Below are 15,989 nucleotides of genomic sequence, written 5' to 3'. Positions count from 1 at the left end.
ATCTGGCCCTAAGATTTTTACTCAAGTCCTATTGGAATTGGTGACATGTAACTTGTAATGGAGTAATTTTCACTGTAAGGTATCTGTACTTTTAATTTAAGAATGGTTTTCAGGTACTCTTTAATTCTGTAGTTGAAACTGACATTGCTATGCTATTGACAGCAGACAATGTCCATTATTTTAAAGGAATCAATTGTATTCATATATATATATATATATATATATATATATATTTCAAATAAATCTGTTCTTTTTAACTTTGTAATCAACAAATAATCCTCAAAAACATTCAAGAATCCCCAAAACACAACTGTTTTCAACATTAATAATAAGAAACATTTTTTGAGCACCAAATCTGTTACATTCACGCCTTCCCGGACTCCAGTTCCCAGAATCCTCCTGTTCCGCACTCCTGTTTGCACTTCCCTCATCAGTCTTCCCGCCATCTCCCCGGATTCCCAGCACCTGTTGTCCTTGTCAGCACTCCCTTTAAGTTGGACTCACTCCCTGCACTCCTTGTCCGTTATCTTGTTTGATATGTGTGTTCATGCTGTTTCCCAGTTCCTGGATTGTTCAATAAAGCCCATATAATTGTGTATTTCCGTATTCGTCTCATCTATACAGCACAGCACGTAACAAAATCAGCATATTCGAATGATTTATGAAGGATCATGTGACACTGAAGACTGGAGTAATGATGCTGAAAATTCAGCTTTCCCATCACTGGAATAAGTTACATTTTAAAATATATGTATTACTGTTTTTACTGTATTTTACTGTATTTTACTATTACTGATCAAATAAATGCAGCCATTGTGAGCATAAGAGACGTTTAAAAAAAAAGATCTCTTATAGTGCAATTATGGTTAAACTGCAGTACTTTACATATTTTACTGCAATTATGGTTACTCTAATTATGAGCGTAATCAAATTAACATAATTACAGAATTTTGTTTACACACACTTAATCATAGTACTGTCTCAATCGCATTATAAGAGCCCATGTAAACGTAGCCACTATCAGGTGTGCTTTCCTCATCAGATGATGGGTTTATGTATATTCCACAGATGCCCGTGCATATGGTCATGTGCTGTGCACCTGCATCTAGAAGCATCCGGTGTCATGCCTGCCTCCTTCGAGGGTTTTGTTAGCATCTGGTGTCAAACATGCTAACTGACTTTCATACTCAAACTGAGCGTGAATTTTAATCTAGGTGCAATCCAAACGCACCTGTTTACAAACAAACAAATAAACTAGCCTAAGATAAGCTTCCCTAGCATTAGCCTCTGGCATCTGACGAGAAAATGCAGCATGTGAGTGAGTGATAGAGAGAGGAAGAGACAGGAGGAGAATAACTTTATTTGAGATATGATGGCATGTGTCTCTCAAGCAAGCAGGCTGCTCATTACAGGCACTTTCTTTGACTGGCTGCTCAGATGTCAGCTGTCACAGTTCATCATGGTGTGCTGAGGTGAAGAAAAAACAAACAGCTGCCATCTCTCCCCTGGCAGGAACCATGCAGGTAAACACTGAATAATAGTCAATTCCCCTTCACCGGTGTGAGACTCCACAGATCCAAATATCTCCACACTGCATTGACTCTATTATTTTAAGAAATGAAATGCTTTTCAGAGAGGAAAAAAAATCAAGCGGTAAGCGGTCTCTCGGCACAACGACGCAGTTCTGAATGGAAACCGAGCTTTTCCACAAAATGGTGGATGAAAAGTGTGAGGAAATGATGAATCACTATATATGCACCTACATTATACTGTGGTAGGGGTCTTCAACAGGGGGTCCATAGTGATTCTGCATTTTTGTCGGAATAATTAACAACAGTATTAACTTCAGCTACAGCTAAATGTTTCATTGTAATAATTATGCGCCACATGTATATGACTCTAGTATACAAATCAATAATGATTGTTTTAAAGGATTTACAATTTAAGCATAACAAAAGGTGTGTCCCAGTTCACGTACTTATGCACTATTCCATGACGTTTTTAAGTACAAATAGTGCGAGTAGTGTGTTTACACAGAAAATTCCAAAACGAAAAAGTGCACTTTAAATACCCGGATGATGCACTAAATTAACGGAAAAAACGAAGTGTGAAATGTTGGACACTCAACTGTCGCAGCTTTACTTACGTTGCAGAGGGGGAGGGGGGATCAGACTCCGATGTTTAATGACAAAATAAACGTATAAAATTCATACACTACATGGATGAGTGCATAGCGCATACGTACATAGTGTATAAGTGCATAGTGTATAGTGCATAGTGCGTCATTTGGGACGCAGCTAAAGTAGTATGTAATATGTAATAATAGTATGTAATAATTTTTATATTCCAGGCTTATGCCCCTTCTCAATGCCTAAGCAAAAACACAGCACTGTCATGATGTCTTGTTAATAAAAAGAGTATCTTAGAAGAGTATTTTGTAACAAGTTAATGCTATGCTAAGCTAATAGGCTAAGCTGTTTGCTAACTGAAGGCTGACTGAAAACAAAAAAAAGGAAATATATTTGACTGCAGCATAGTATAATGTGAATATGTGACATATGTGTCATCTAAAAGACATTAATCACACTATCTTTCACAGGTTTGGGTTTGGTAAGATTTATTAATGTTTTTGAAAGTATGCTTAAGCTTATGCTGTATTTGATCAAAAATACAATAAACACAGTAATATTGTGAAATATTATTACAATTTAAAATAACTGATTTCTATTTGAATATATTTTAAAGTGTAATTTAGTGATGGCAAACTGAATTTTCAGCAGCTATTACTCCAGTTTTCAGTGTCACATGATCCTACAGAAATCATTCTATATAATGATTTAGGCCTAGTGCTCAAGAAACATTTCTTATTACTATTATCAATGTTAAAAAACCATTGTGCTGCTTAATATTTATGTGATACATTCTCAGTATTTTTTTTGATTAATAAATTAAATTAAATTTTTGTAACATTATAAATGTTTTACTGTAACGTTTGATCAATTTAATGTGTCCTTGCTGAATAAAAGTAGCCTATTCATTTCTTACAAACAATTCTTTTGAACAGTGTATATTTTCACATTTAAGAATGCATTGACAGTTAAATATATTTAATTATATTTCTACACTCTAAAAAATGCTGGGTTGTTTCAACCTAAATTTGGGTCAAATATGGACAAAACCAACCGTTGGGTTAAAAATTTCATTTAAAAATGTAACCCAAATTTGGGTTGAAACAACCCAGCATTTTTTTAGAGTGTAATCAGGCACAGAATAAAGTTAAGTAAAAAGTTGTGCGTGAGGCGGATCTTGCATGCCACCGGCTCTACTCCAAGGTGTCCTTGGCCTAAAAAAGGTTGCAAACACCTTCATTATTACATTTAAAAAACAAAAAAGATAGAAGAGCCTTTATTTTATGTCCCAGCTGACAATCTTAGAAGCAACCTTCAAACTCTGTCCTGACTGACCGAAAACAGCCTGATTCCCATTGGTCACACCAAGGGCCAAGCTTTACCTCTAGTACGTTAAATTCAGTTGTCAGCTGTATAGACTGAGTGCTAACAGGGTGGCCCTAATCCCACAAAATCCCCCAGTTTCCTGCACACCTGACCCAGTGGCATTGAAGAGAAATGAGCTGTTATACTCCAAGCTGATGTCTTCAGCCATATCCTGCCCCACAGAAGGCTCAAAATCTCCTTTGAGTCGTCTGCCATTTTTATCACTCCATTCCTCTACAGAAAGCAGGAGAGGAGATAGCAGGAGGAATAATCACAAATAACAAGAATGTCCTTGATCCCTGTCTGTCTGGTTCAGCAGACAGCCTATAGAGTATGAGAGAGCTCTTCCCCTCTCTCTTTCCTTCATAGCAGGGGTTCTGCAGCAGATGCAGACATTAACCGACAGACTCTCCTTTATCCAGAGAAGCCAGACACGACTCTCCTCTCCTTCTCTTCTTTTTATTGCAGCTTTTCTTCGGTGAGTGCTCTTACCCTCATTACGAATGCTGCTCTCTTCTCATCACAGAAATGGACCTATGCCTGAATAAAGTGCCAGTGACCACAAAATCTTAGGCCTTGGCAGAAGGACGCATTTCAGGCCACTCTGACTCCAATGCTCCCGGGTTTGACGGACAGCATAATGAGGGAGTAAGAATGTCACAGAGAAAGGCAGAAAGTGGCACATTAGTGCCTGGATTTTTGTCTTCCATTTCTTCACACTGATAAATTTCACACAGGCACATATGGAGCCTGAACCAGCCAGAAAAACTTTTCGAAGATGTTTTGGGTGGGATTCATTTGTGTGTGACCAGCATTAAAAGGGACAGTTCACCCAGAAATGAGAGTCATGTCATCATTTACTCATCCTCATGTCCTTCCAACACAGATCTGATTTGTCCATTCAGTGTAAGTCCAAAAGTTCCAAAAAGGACTTAAATTTAGTCTATTATAAAGTAATCCACACAACTCCAGTGGTTTCCAGTGGTTAAATATATATATATATATATATATATATATATATATATATGTCTGCAACAATGCTTAGGTAGGTGGTACATGTCAAAGTAACATCCACATGGATGGCAGGACCCAAGGTTTCCCAGCAGAACATTGCCCAAAGCATCACACTGCCTCCGCTGGCTTGCCTTCTTCCCATAGTGCATCCTGGTGCCATGTGTTCCCCAGGTAAGCGATGCACATGCACCCGGCCATCCATGTGATGTAAAAGAAAACGTGATTCATCAGACCAGGCCACCTTCTTCTATTGCTCCGTGGTCCAGTTCTGATGCTCACGTGCCCACTGTTGGCACTTTCAATAGTGGACAGGGGTCAGCATAGGCACCCTGACTGGTCTGCGGCTATGCAGCCCCAATACGCAACAAACTGCGATGCACTGTGTATTCTGACACCTTTCTATCTGAACCAGCATTAACTTCTTGAGCAATTTGAGCTACAGTAGCTCGTCTGTTGGATCGGACCAAACGGGCCAGCTTCGCTTCCCATGTGCATCAACGAGCCTTGGCTGCCCATGACCCTGTCGCCGGTTCACCAATGTTCCTTCCTTGGACCTCTTTTGATAGATAGTGACCACCGGGAACACCTCACAAGAGCTGCAGTTTTGGAGATGCTCTGACCCAGTCGTCTAGCCATCACAATTTGGCCCTTGTCAAACTCGTTCAAATCCTTACGCTTGCCCATTCTTCCTGCTTCTAACACATCAACTTTGAGGACAAAATGTTCACTTGCTGCCTAATATATTCCTTCCACTAACAGGTGCCGTGATAGAGATAATCATTGTTACTCACTTCACCTGTCAGTGGTCATAATGTTATGCCTGATCGGTGTGTGTGTGTATATATATATATATATACATATTTAAGTAGCATGAAAGCGAGCGTTGGAAGACTCCATTATGCCACTCACAGTGCTTCATGTGCATTAAAGAGTTTTTTTGATGGGATTTTCTTGTTTCTATTCTTTGATTAGTGGAGATCATAGTCATTGGTAATGTAGTTCTCACCAAGAATTCTGCTGTTAAACATAATTATTTAAAAATAACTTAAAATAATGTCGTCTGATGGCTTCAACTAAAGCATATATAGATTAAAAACCTTGTAGCGCACAGTAGGCCTGTCTTTAAAGGGTTAGTTCACCCAAAAATTAAAATAATGTAACTTATTACTCACCCTCATGTCATTCTACACCAGTAAGACCTTTGTTCATCTTCGGAACACAAATTAAGATATTTTTGATGAAATCCGATGGCTCAATGAAGCCGCTATTGAAAGCAAAGCCACCGAGCCTCTCAAGATCCATAAAGGTACTAAAAACATATTTAAAACAGTTCATGTGAGTTCAGTGGTTCTACCTTATTATAATAAAGCGACGAGAATACTTTTTGTGCGCCAAAAAAACAAAATAACGACTTTTCAACAATATCTCGTGATGGCCGATTTCAAAACACTGCTTCTGAGCTTCACGAATCTTTTGTTTCGAATTAGTGATTCAGATCTCCTATCAAACAGCTAAACTCCTGAAATCACGTGACTTTGGCGCTCCGAACCACTGATTCGATTCGTAAAGCTCCGAAGCAGTGTTTTGAAATCAGCCATCATTAGATATTGTTGAAAAGTCTTTATTTTGTTTTTTTGGCACACAAAAAGTATTCTCGTCGCTTTATAATATTAAGGTAGAACCACTGAACTCACATGAACTGTTTTAAATATGTTTTTAGTACCTTTATGGATCTTGAGAGGCTCGGTGGCTTTGCTCTCAATAGTGGCTTCACTAAGCCATCAGATTTCATCAAAAATATCTTAATTTGTGTTCCGAAGATGAACAAAGGTCTTACGGGTGTAGAACGACATGAGGGTGAGTAATTAATGACAGAATTTTCATTTTTGGCTGAACTATTCCTTTAATTAGTTATTCTAGGTGTCACAGCAAATTCTGAGCCACACAGAATCAGAGAGGTTAGGTAAGTGCCTCAGCAACAAATCTCTTTATTCGTAGCTACTGCAACACTTATATTACAATCACAATGCGTCATTTATTCAGAGACGGCGTGACCCCGAAAAAAGAAAATACCTGACCTCTGGGTCCCTGAAAAAGCGAGTGTTTACTGGGCTGAATCCCTTGGAGAGCGCTTTAAAGAGCTAATCTACTACTCTGGACACCATCCACATGGCATAAATCACTTTTTAAAATGATTGATTCTCTTTGAAATAAGATGTAGGCACTGCATAACAAATGGAGTGAAACTAAGAGAGAAAATAAGCAAAGTGTGTCATAAAGAACAGAACACCGTGACTCAAAGATATTCAGCAGGCCTCTTTCTGTACCACTGCTGATAATGGTAAAGCTCTGGCCCCTAGAGCTCATTACCAGACAAATACCATTCCTTTGGTGCGCAGCATTCCTTTATATTCAAGCTCTCATGAGATCACTATTATTATTTTTTTGTTTATTTTTGTACTTTTCCATTGCATCATTATGAGATACAGTTGCAAGACTTATACCTTGGTTTCGGATGCAAATGTTTTGCCTTTGGCTATAAATTTCAATGAAAATTCTCCATTTAAGGGTTGATTTAGTTTGTAAGGTTGTTTTTGAAGATAAATGTAATTACACTTTAGCCAATTTTACATCACTTATTTCCTGAGAGAAAATGTTTGCGCTTAATAATGTTTCTTTTTAACCACAGACTTCTGTGAAATTTACATGACAACATTGCATCAGATTAGAAGAGGTACTCGCTCACTTTTTCTGATTAAAAGGTTACAGATAGTCATAAACCAGGGCACTTGAGGATAATGCTCTCATCTACTTATATGAATCTTTTAAAGATTAATAATGTCTGACGCCTTTGATGGAAAGGCCCAGCTCTAAAGTGGAGATGCAGCAGCCGCAACAGACAGAAAAGGTCATTCACTGTGCTTGTTTCCATCCTCTTTTAACTTTGACTGACAAATTATCACCGCATAGAGACAATAGAGGTCTTATCGTTGGGATCTGTGTGGTCTAAGCAAAACACTGATGCGCTGCAGTACAGTCTCGGCCCCTGGCGACCCCTCTTCTCGCTTGGCACTACTTATCAAGCGCAATGTCCCCCAGCTCGGGTGGAACAATTCGGAAAGGTCAGTCTCAGCTGGTCCCCATGCTCAGCAGTTGGTCTCTTTGGCTGTTCAGCCAGGCTCCAGCTGAGAGCAGCTGCAGTAACTCTGTCACCCAACACCCTGCAGGGACGGCTGAGCTCAAATTATGCTTTACGAAGAGAGAACGGGCCATTTATTCAAATGCTGTTATGAGCATTCAAATAACAAAGCAAGATCATGTATTATGTGATATATCATCGTTCAGCTCACAGTGTTAAAAATGTTCTTTCATAAAATGAAAGAACAAATGAAAAGTTTCAAAAATCTATAACTTCCTACAAGAGTATATGCTCTGACTGTCTTTATGAGTAAGTCATTTGAATCATTTATACAACTGATTGTTTAAAAGCACTGATTTATTCAGGGAAAAAAAAATCTGCCTTTTTCTTGGTGAGAAATTGAAACATTCACTCAGCCGATACGTTTATAAACATAAATTCATTCAGGAATGAAAAAAAATGATTCTATATGAAGGAGTCATTAAATAAATTCATTGAAACGATTAATTCAAAAGCACTGATTCATTCAGGAACAAAAAAATAACTGCTTTTATGAGTGAGAAATTGGATAATTTAGTCAACCAATACATTCGTATACACAGATTCATTCAAGAATTAAAAAAGTTCTTCTTTATGAATGAGTCGTTGAATCATTCATTCAAATGATTTGTTCAAAAGCACTGATGATGTCCAGCTCCTCCTCTCTGGACGTAACGGCTGGAGCTTGACATAGTTATGTTTAGGAATAGTGTTATAGGGTATGGCTGGACCTTCAAGCTCCACCTATTACGTCCAGAGAGGGGAAGATGTCAAGCTCTGCAAGGTCTTATTTGCAGATAGTAAATAAGGATAGTAAAGCCCGGTATCAAATGGCACACTTCATGTGCACTTGTGGTCTTGTGGACTTACAATGACCAGTGATGAAGAAAGTTACTTTTAAAAGTAATGTCTTACAATATTGTGTTACTCCCTAAAAAAAGTAACTAAATGCATTACTTAGTTACTTTTTATGGAAAGTAATGCATTATATACTTTTGCGTTATATTACTTTCCGCTTTTTTTGATTAAAAAAAAAACCTGGCGCAATGTAGTGTTTTTTGCTTGTTTCAGCCTGACACAGTTATCATTTTCACATCCTGCGCCAGGTTGTTTAAATAGCAAATGCATTTGTGCCCATTTGTGCGCCCATGTGCATGCTTGTCTGAAAACGAGGTGTGTTCAGGCGCATTTTTGGCACGTTGCTATTTTGAGGCAACTGAAATAGACTGCGCCACTGACCAACTGAAACCTGGTCTAAAGTCAAAGGTGCAATATTTGCTTTGTTATTTAAAGAGCACGTCAGTAATATGCACCTATATGCGGGTGCACAACATGCGTACACTTTGCTTATTACACACACAGGCAGCAGCACACAAACATGCAAAATATTAAAAATAAAAGGATTGCCATGTAAAAGATTATTATTGTGTTCATAAAGATAAAAATGCTTTGGTGGAACGCTCAAAACATACATATTACTCATTAAGAGAATAGGGACAACCCTTTTAGACCATGCGCCGGGCGCGTCAACGATTTTTCCCGTCATTCGACTAGCAAAAGTGGATTCGGAGACGCCCTAAGTGCACTTGCACCATGCGCTTTAGACCATGCACTTAGATCGTTAAAATATTGCCCTATGGTTGAATTGGATCATTGAAGGTCAGCAGCAAAGACATTGGTTAATAAAGTGAGATTAAATACATAAAGTATATTTGCATTATTTAACATATTTAATTAATTATTGCATGTTTGTGTAATATTCTGAGTTTGCATTTCACTGCTTTTATTCATTTTGTGGAATACTGAATCTGTTTTTGTGTAAGTGAGATGAGTAAATGCTCTCATTTAGTCTAGAACTACAATACCCATCATGTTCACACAGCGCACACAACACCTCTGCACTTACGATTCTTCTCAAACATGGGGACAGGAGAGCTGTCAATACATGGGAAAACAAAGTAACTTGCGTTACTTATTTGAAAAAGTAACCCAAATATTTTGTTGTAAATTTAAAATGCGTTACTTTACTAGTTACTTGAAGAAGTAATCTGATTACATAACTCATGTTACTGACAATGACCACCGCATGCACATGTCTGTTGAGTCCACAAGACCATAGGGTATCCCATTTGTCATTTTAGGTTTCAGAAAAGTTCTCGTGAGCGCCCCCCTTTGCGGCCGGGATGTGCAATTTTGCCAAACCCACACTGAGGAGAGCTCCACAGCAGACTTCTACCCGACAGTCAAAGTGGAATTATGTCAGTAATTTCCAGTCACCCCCTGGAATGCGATTTCAATCATTGAATCATTCACTTGGAGAAGGCATAACGGTTAATTTTGCTGTGCCTTCATTTATAACTATCTTTACTGGTAAAACACCCTCACAAAGTATATATAATATTTAAAAAAAAAAAAAAAGAAAGAAAAACATTCACCAAAAAATGGTGTTTGATAAAGACAATAATATTTGTATATACTGTACATTTCTGGTAAAAAGCCCTATGCATGTCAATCTACACTGCATTTTACAGTGCATTTAATTTGCTCTAGGCTTATGCTGTATAAAATATATAAAATGCAGCAACAACACTCATTGAGTGTAGCAATTGTTCACAGGGCTCTTTTATGTGGGTGCTCACTGTTACAGCAGCAGTAGACTAGTACTAATCAGCTTGTTGGGTTTATTCTTCAGCTGATTTATTTTAAGTGTCACATAAATCCAGAGCAAATGAATGGAGCATTTAGATAGAGTTAAAATTCTTTAACAAAATGACTGCACACAGTCCCCTGATGCTCTCTCTGTTTTGCTTGTCTAGCTGTAGCAGAGGGAATTGTTCTACTTACACAAAATGATCTGCATGAATATTTACAAAGAACAGCCTTTTCTCGCACCCCTACCCCACACGCATACACACTCTTCCTACTCCAATTAAACATTGTTTGTCTTATTTGGGACATGGATATTCATAATGCCAAGCTTAAGAGCTTGCGGCATCTAAAAAGCCATAAACGAAAGACAAATGTTTGTCAGCTGCAGAAACATTACGCAATCAATCAACTTAAAAAAGGCAAAAGATTATTTCCACTTCAACAGAGTGCTGATACCGGCATAAGGAAATTAATGAATTTATTCTAATTGTATCGCAGCAATGCATATGTACCTACGATGTGTTCTGTGGCTGCTTCTACACTTCATCATAGTGAAGGTAATGGAGCGCTTCGTGCTGATGCGAACGTGATAGAGCACTAGTGCCACCATGTGGGAGAACATCAAAGTAAATGAGATTGCTTTTCACTTCTTTCTATTAGTCCTTCAAAGAAACCACCTTATAGAGTTAATATAGCACTAAATAAAGCTCAAAATAGTTGCCAATTGTGGCTGTGTTGATGGCAAAGTGTGCAGATGAACTCTCACTAAGGTTCTTGTTAGACAGAATGACGCCTGTTCCCGCACCTTACAAAATAACAAGCAGACGAGGGCAATGTTGTGTGTCTTAGGGCATTCTGGATGAAGACAACCTAGCAACACAAGGTAAGCAAATATCATCTGTTCAGAGCCAGATCCCACACCATATGCCTACCCTTGTACTTTGTCTCAGACGAACGTGGATGAGCATTCTAATGAGCCATTTGGCTTTATCATTAAGCCTAATTATTACATGGGGATATAAATGGTACCTGTGTGGCCACAGTTCAATATATCTGCTCAGCTTAATTACTATCACTGCATCATCATAATGGCATTATGTTTAAGAGAACTGATCGCATTCATTATAATGTACTGAAGAGTCTATTTTGGATATTTATGAGCTTTATAGCTGTGTTCTTCTAAAAAAAACAGTCCATAAGAAAGATTAAAGGTGCAGTAAGTGATTTCTGAGAAACGCTGTTGATATTTGAAATCATCAAAACAAACATGCCCCTACCCAAAATGGTCACAACGCCATCTCGATAGCTCCGCCCTAAAATTCACAAACATTTTATGCAGCACAGGCAGGGGCGTAGCCATCATTTCAGAAGTGAGGGGGACAGAAATGTTGGATGTAATACCAGTTTTTATCTGACCTTTGTCTAATTGATAGATTTTATTTATTTTTTATCTTATCTCTTGCTTTTAATTTGAAATCAATTTGAAATCAAATACATTGCTGAACAATAACCAATATCTAATATTTTCCCCTATATTTTTATGACAATTGTATGATTGGTTTATGTACTACAAACACTTGTGCATTAAGTCCTCATGGATTTTATACAATGTAAAAAAAAAAAAAAAAAAGATCACAGAATAAGGCAGAAAATACAGTACCTATCAAAAGTTTGGAAACATTACAATTCTAATTGTACAATTGAAATAGGCTCATTTCTCTTCTGCTCACCAAGGCTGGGTTTATTTAATCAAAAAATGCAGTAAAAACAGTAAATTGTGAAAAAAATTGTGAAATCATTCTAATATGATGATTTGCTGCTAAAGAAACATTTCTGATTATTATAAATGTTGAAAACAGTTGTGCTGCTTCATATCATTTGTGGTAAGATAAAAAAAAGATATATTAATACTTTTATTCATTAAGGATGCATTCAATTTATCAAAGTGACAGTGACAATAAATGCAGATAAATGCTGTTCATTGAACTTTCTATTCATCAAAGAATCCAGAAAAAAATGTATCATGGTTTCCACAAGCAAATCTGAAGGAACATGTGACACTGAAGACTGGAGTAATGGTGCTGAAAAATTCAGCTTTGCATCACAAGAATAAATTACATTTTAAAATATATTCACATAGAAAACAGCTATTTTAATTTGTAATAATATTTCACAATATTGCTGTTTTTACTGTATTTTTTGATTAAATAAATGCAGCCTTTGCAAGCATAAGAGACTTCTTTCAAAAACATTAAAAAGGTTGTCAATTAGCTCTGCATTGTTCATATACTTTATTGTCAATAAATACCATGAGATGGCTTGAAAAACACATAAACCATATCTTGTCGCAATCGTGTGTTTATTGTCTTCACGTTTCATCAGTCAATACGTCTCTGCATTTTATTCAGCTGCTGCTAGAGCGAATAGCTGAATTACTTCTACGAAACCGTTTTGGACTTTCTGCGAGAAAGCGCCCTCTGGCTTCCAGTATGAATGAAACATATATTACACGAGAGTGAGCGCTCCATAATGTTTTGATTGCCCCATTTAGTTAAGAATAAAACGACAGGTCATGAAAAAGTGCGGGGGACGTATTTACGTTTTGTTAAAAGTAAATTCGTATTCTACGCCCATGAGCACAGGCACCTCCCGCGTCATGAGTGGAGACGCCCCTTACTGCTGATTGGCTACAAGTGTGTTTTGATGCTCGGTCCGATCCACTTTCAACAGCATTTCTTAGAAATCGCTTACTGCACCTTTAATATTTAGGGGGATAGTTGTCAAAAGGGCTATATCTGAGAAACTCTAAGGTCAAAACTCAAATTTCACAAATCTTTTTACATTTTTTACTAATTTAATAACGATTTTTGTTGTTTATTTAATTGTTTTGTCTTACATTATTGTATATACTTTTTTGAAAACCCATTACAAGGAACTAGATCTTTATTTCTTTGGGCAATAGCAACAGTATTTTCTTTTAGTAGTCAAGATATTAAGGTGTGTGCCTATACAGAAATTGAAATATACTAAGTTTGACAACTGGTCTCTCCCACTTCCTGCCAGTAGTACTATCTAAAATGAAATAACAGACCTACACCATTACTGGAAAGTTTAGATTTTATGAGCATTTTTTGTTTACTGATTTGGCTAAGTTTTACTCCCATAAAAAATTATAAGAAAGGCCTTGAAATATTAGTTGATATTAGATTTATATTAGTATATAAATATTAGTTGAAATAAATATTAGGGAAAACAAATAAAAATAAAATAAAAATAAATAAAAATCAGAAATGTTGCCTTGGCAATAAAATAAAGTTGAAGCACTAAATGTATTAACTTATTAACTGGAAATAAATAAAAATGAAAACTAACTAAAAGTAAAAGTTAAATAAAAATAAATTAAACCTAAATAGCAATATTTAAAACAAAAAAAGTAATAAAATTACAAAAGCACATAAGGAAATTACTAAAAATTAAAGTGAAATTAACATGAAAACTAAAAATATAAAAATAAATCTAATTCAAATTGTTAATAAAACTATAAAACTAAAATATCATGGCTACATCTGAGAAAATATAAGGTTTTGAGTCAAAGCTCCAATTTCATTTTTTTTTTTCGAAATAACTTTTTATGCTGTTTATTTAATCATTTTGTGTAACTGAAAATCCATTACAAGGAAATGTATCTTTTTTCTTTTTCTTTTTTCTTTGGGCAACTGGCCCGGCTCCAGCTTTGAGATGTAAGGAGTAAGGAGCAAAGCTAATGAGTTTACTGATTATTTGCCCTGCCAAAATTTTCACTGTCCTCGCCACAAAAAAAAAAGAAGAAATAAATAAAATAAATAGTCTTTTAATAAATAATGTTAAATATAGACAAGTAAAGAGTCAGTAATAGGTCGAACAGTGTTCGAACAGTTTCGAATTACTATAATGTATACATTTAATATATTAATCCTATTAAAGCTAAAAACGTTATTTAGTCAAGAGCAGGATTGAACAGGATTGAGCTTTTATTTTTGAAGGATTGAAGTTTTTTATTTTATTTTCATTTATTTTGTTCTTTAATTAACATTATATGACACAAGACAGCAGCTGGTATATTAAGCTACTGTCACTTTAAGACCAAATACATGGATCTGACATATCAGATTTTCTCCCAACAACTAGTCCAGCTCCACCTCTGTCGATCTAATGGTTGGAGGGATAGAGTTATAGGGTTAGGGTGTGGTAGCTCTAAACCAATTATGCCCAAATTACATCTGGAGAGGGGGAGCTGGACTTCATGGCTCTGCAGTGAGCAGCCTCTCTCAAAATCCGAAGCTGAATGGTTTGGCGTGGGGCCAGGGTGGCCAAGCTCCTGATTGGGTGGGCCAGGCCAACCCTGGCCCCCTGTGGAGCCAGGCCTGTTGGGCAATGGAATTTCTTTTAACGAATGTGCCTGTACAGAAATTGAATAATAAACATACCCTGAGAAATATTCACCAGGGTAAAGTGTTTGACAACTAGCCCCCGGTCTCCTCCACTTCCTGCCAGTACTATCTACATTAAATGAAAGAGAAAGACCTGCACCATTACTCACTCCATGGAACCCACAGTGGAAATGATGTCACCAGTTCCCCAGAGAGGACAGCGCACCGCTGGAAAGGTTACTTCATCTCAGTAACCTTGTTTGCATATGAACGAATGTTGTTTATGTTTTTCCAGCAGTGTTTCTTTCCAGTGATGAATAGGGATCATTTTCAGCTGTCATGAAATGATGGTTGAAATTCTGGACTTATATTTAGCTCACCAAGGGCATGTGATCAGGTTGCTCAGATGTGATTTGTTGATCGGTTTGATAACACATTACTGTGCAAATAGACTTACATAGGTAGGGATCACAAAGGATTTTTGGGATGTGTTAGCACAAGGGACAACCATTTTCACAATTATACAAACACCTGTATAAAAACAATCCCCAGACAAACAGTACAAATCAACAATAACTGAACTGAGACTTTGATATGGTCACTTACCTATAAGATTATTATTATTTTTCAAACAAGCCAGCAGTGAGGTCTTGATCAAACTATGGAACCTAGGCATAGAGAAGAACCTCATTACTGACACTACTGGTAATGTAAATCCACTTCATGTCAAATTAAGCATTATTCACAATAGTTTTCCACACCTTGTAATAATTAATAGGTTTGTATTTTTCCAGTGGTTGAACAACTATCAGATAAGAGCTGTTAGCCAACCACTAATTCACAATGAGAGATGTTCACAATAATGTTGTTGTCAAAAAAAGTCTTTAACAATAGATACTACTATGTCCTGACAGAAGGAAGAGGTTAATAAAAAAAAAATTGCCACTTTTGATAGGTTTCACAGCTATGCCATACATTGTGAGATTAGATATGTATAAAATCTGATAATATTAAAGTCAGCCTTCATCCTGATCGCACATGCTCAGGTGAGTTTTAGATTTCTAATATAATTTCAAGCCATTGTGCTTTTTATTTTCTGTGTAACAATCATGACATATCTACTATGTCATATAAGTTGTATAGAAACTGTTTGAGATTTTTAGATAACTGCCATCACTTTAACATTTTAATATAGCATATGTGTGATGTGCAAAATATTACCTTGTCAATGTTGAAAGATTACAT

The 15,989-nt window shown here is 36.7% G+C and overlaps 1 long non-coding RNA gene across 2 annotated transcripts in view; it reads right to left on the bottom strand.

Annotated features, from left to right (window-relative positions):
- LOC127502778 (uncharacterized) overlaps window positions 1-15,989 on the bottom strand; it is a 44,403-nt gene that overhangs the window by 27,945 nt on the left and 469 nt on the right. For both annotated transcript variants that reach the window (XR_007926926.1, XR_007926927.1), the window contains exon 2: window positions 15,351-15,412. This is a non-coding gene — a long non-coding RNA (uncharacterized LOC127502778). The remainder of the gene's footprint in view (window positions 1-15,350; window positions 15,413-15,989) is intronic.

The sequence above is a fragment of the Ctenopharyngodon idella genome, chromosome 20, assembly GCF_019924925.1.
Source record: "Ctenopharyngodon idella isolate HZGC_01 chromosome 20, HZGC01, whole genome shotgun sequence".
NCBI classification, from domain to species: Eukaryota; Metazoa; Chordata; class Actinopteri; order Cypriniformes; family Xenocyprididae; genus Ctenopharyngodon; species Ctenopharyngodon idella.
Note: the sequence above shows the minus strand (reverse complement) of the source record. Positions and strands in the feature narration are given on the sequence as shown.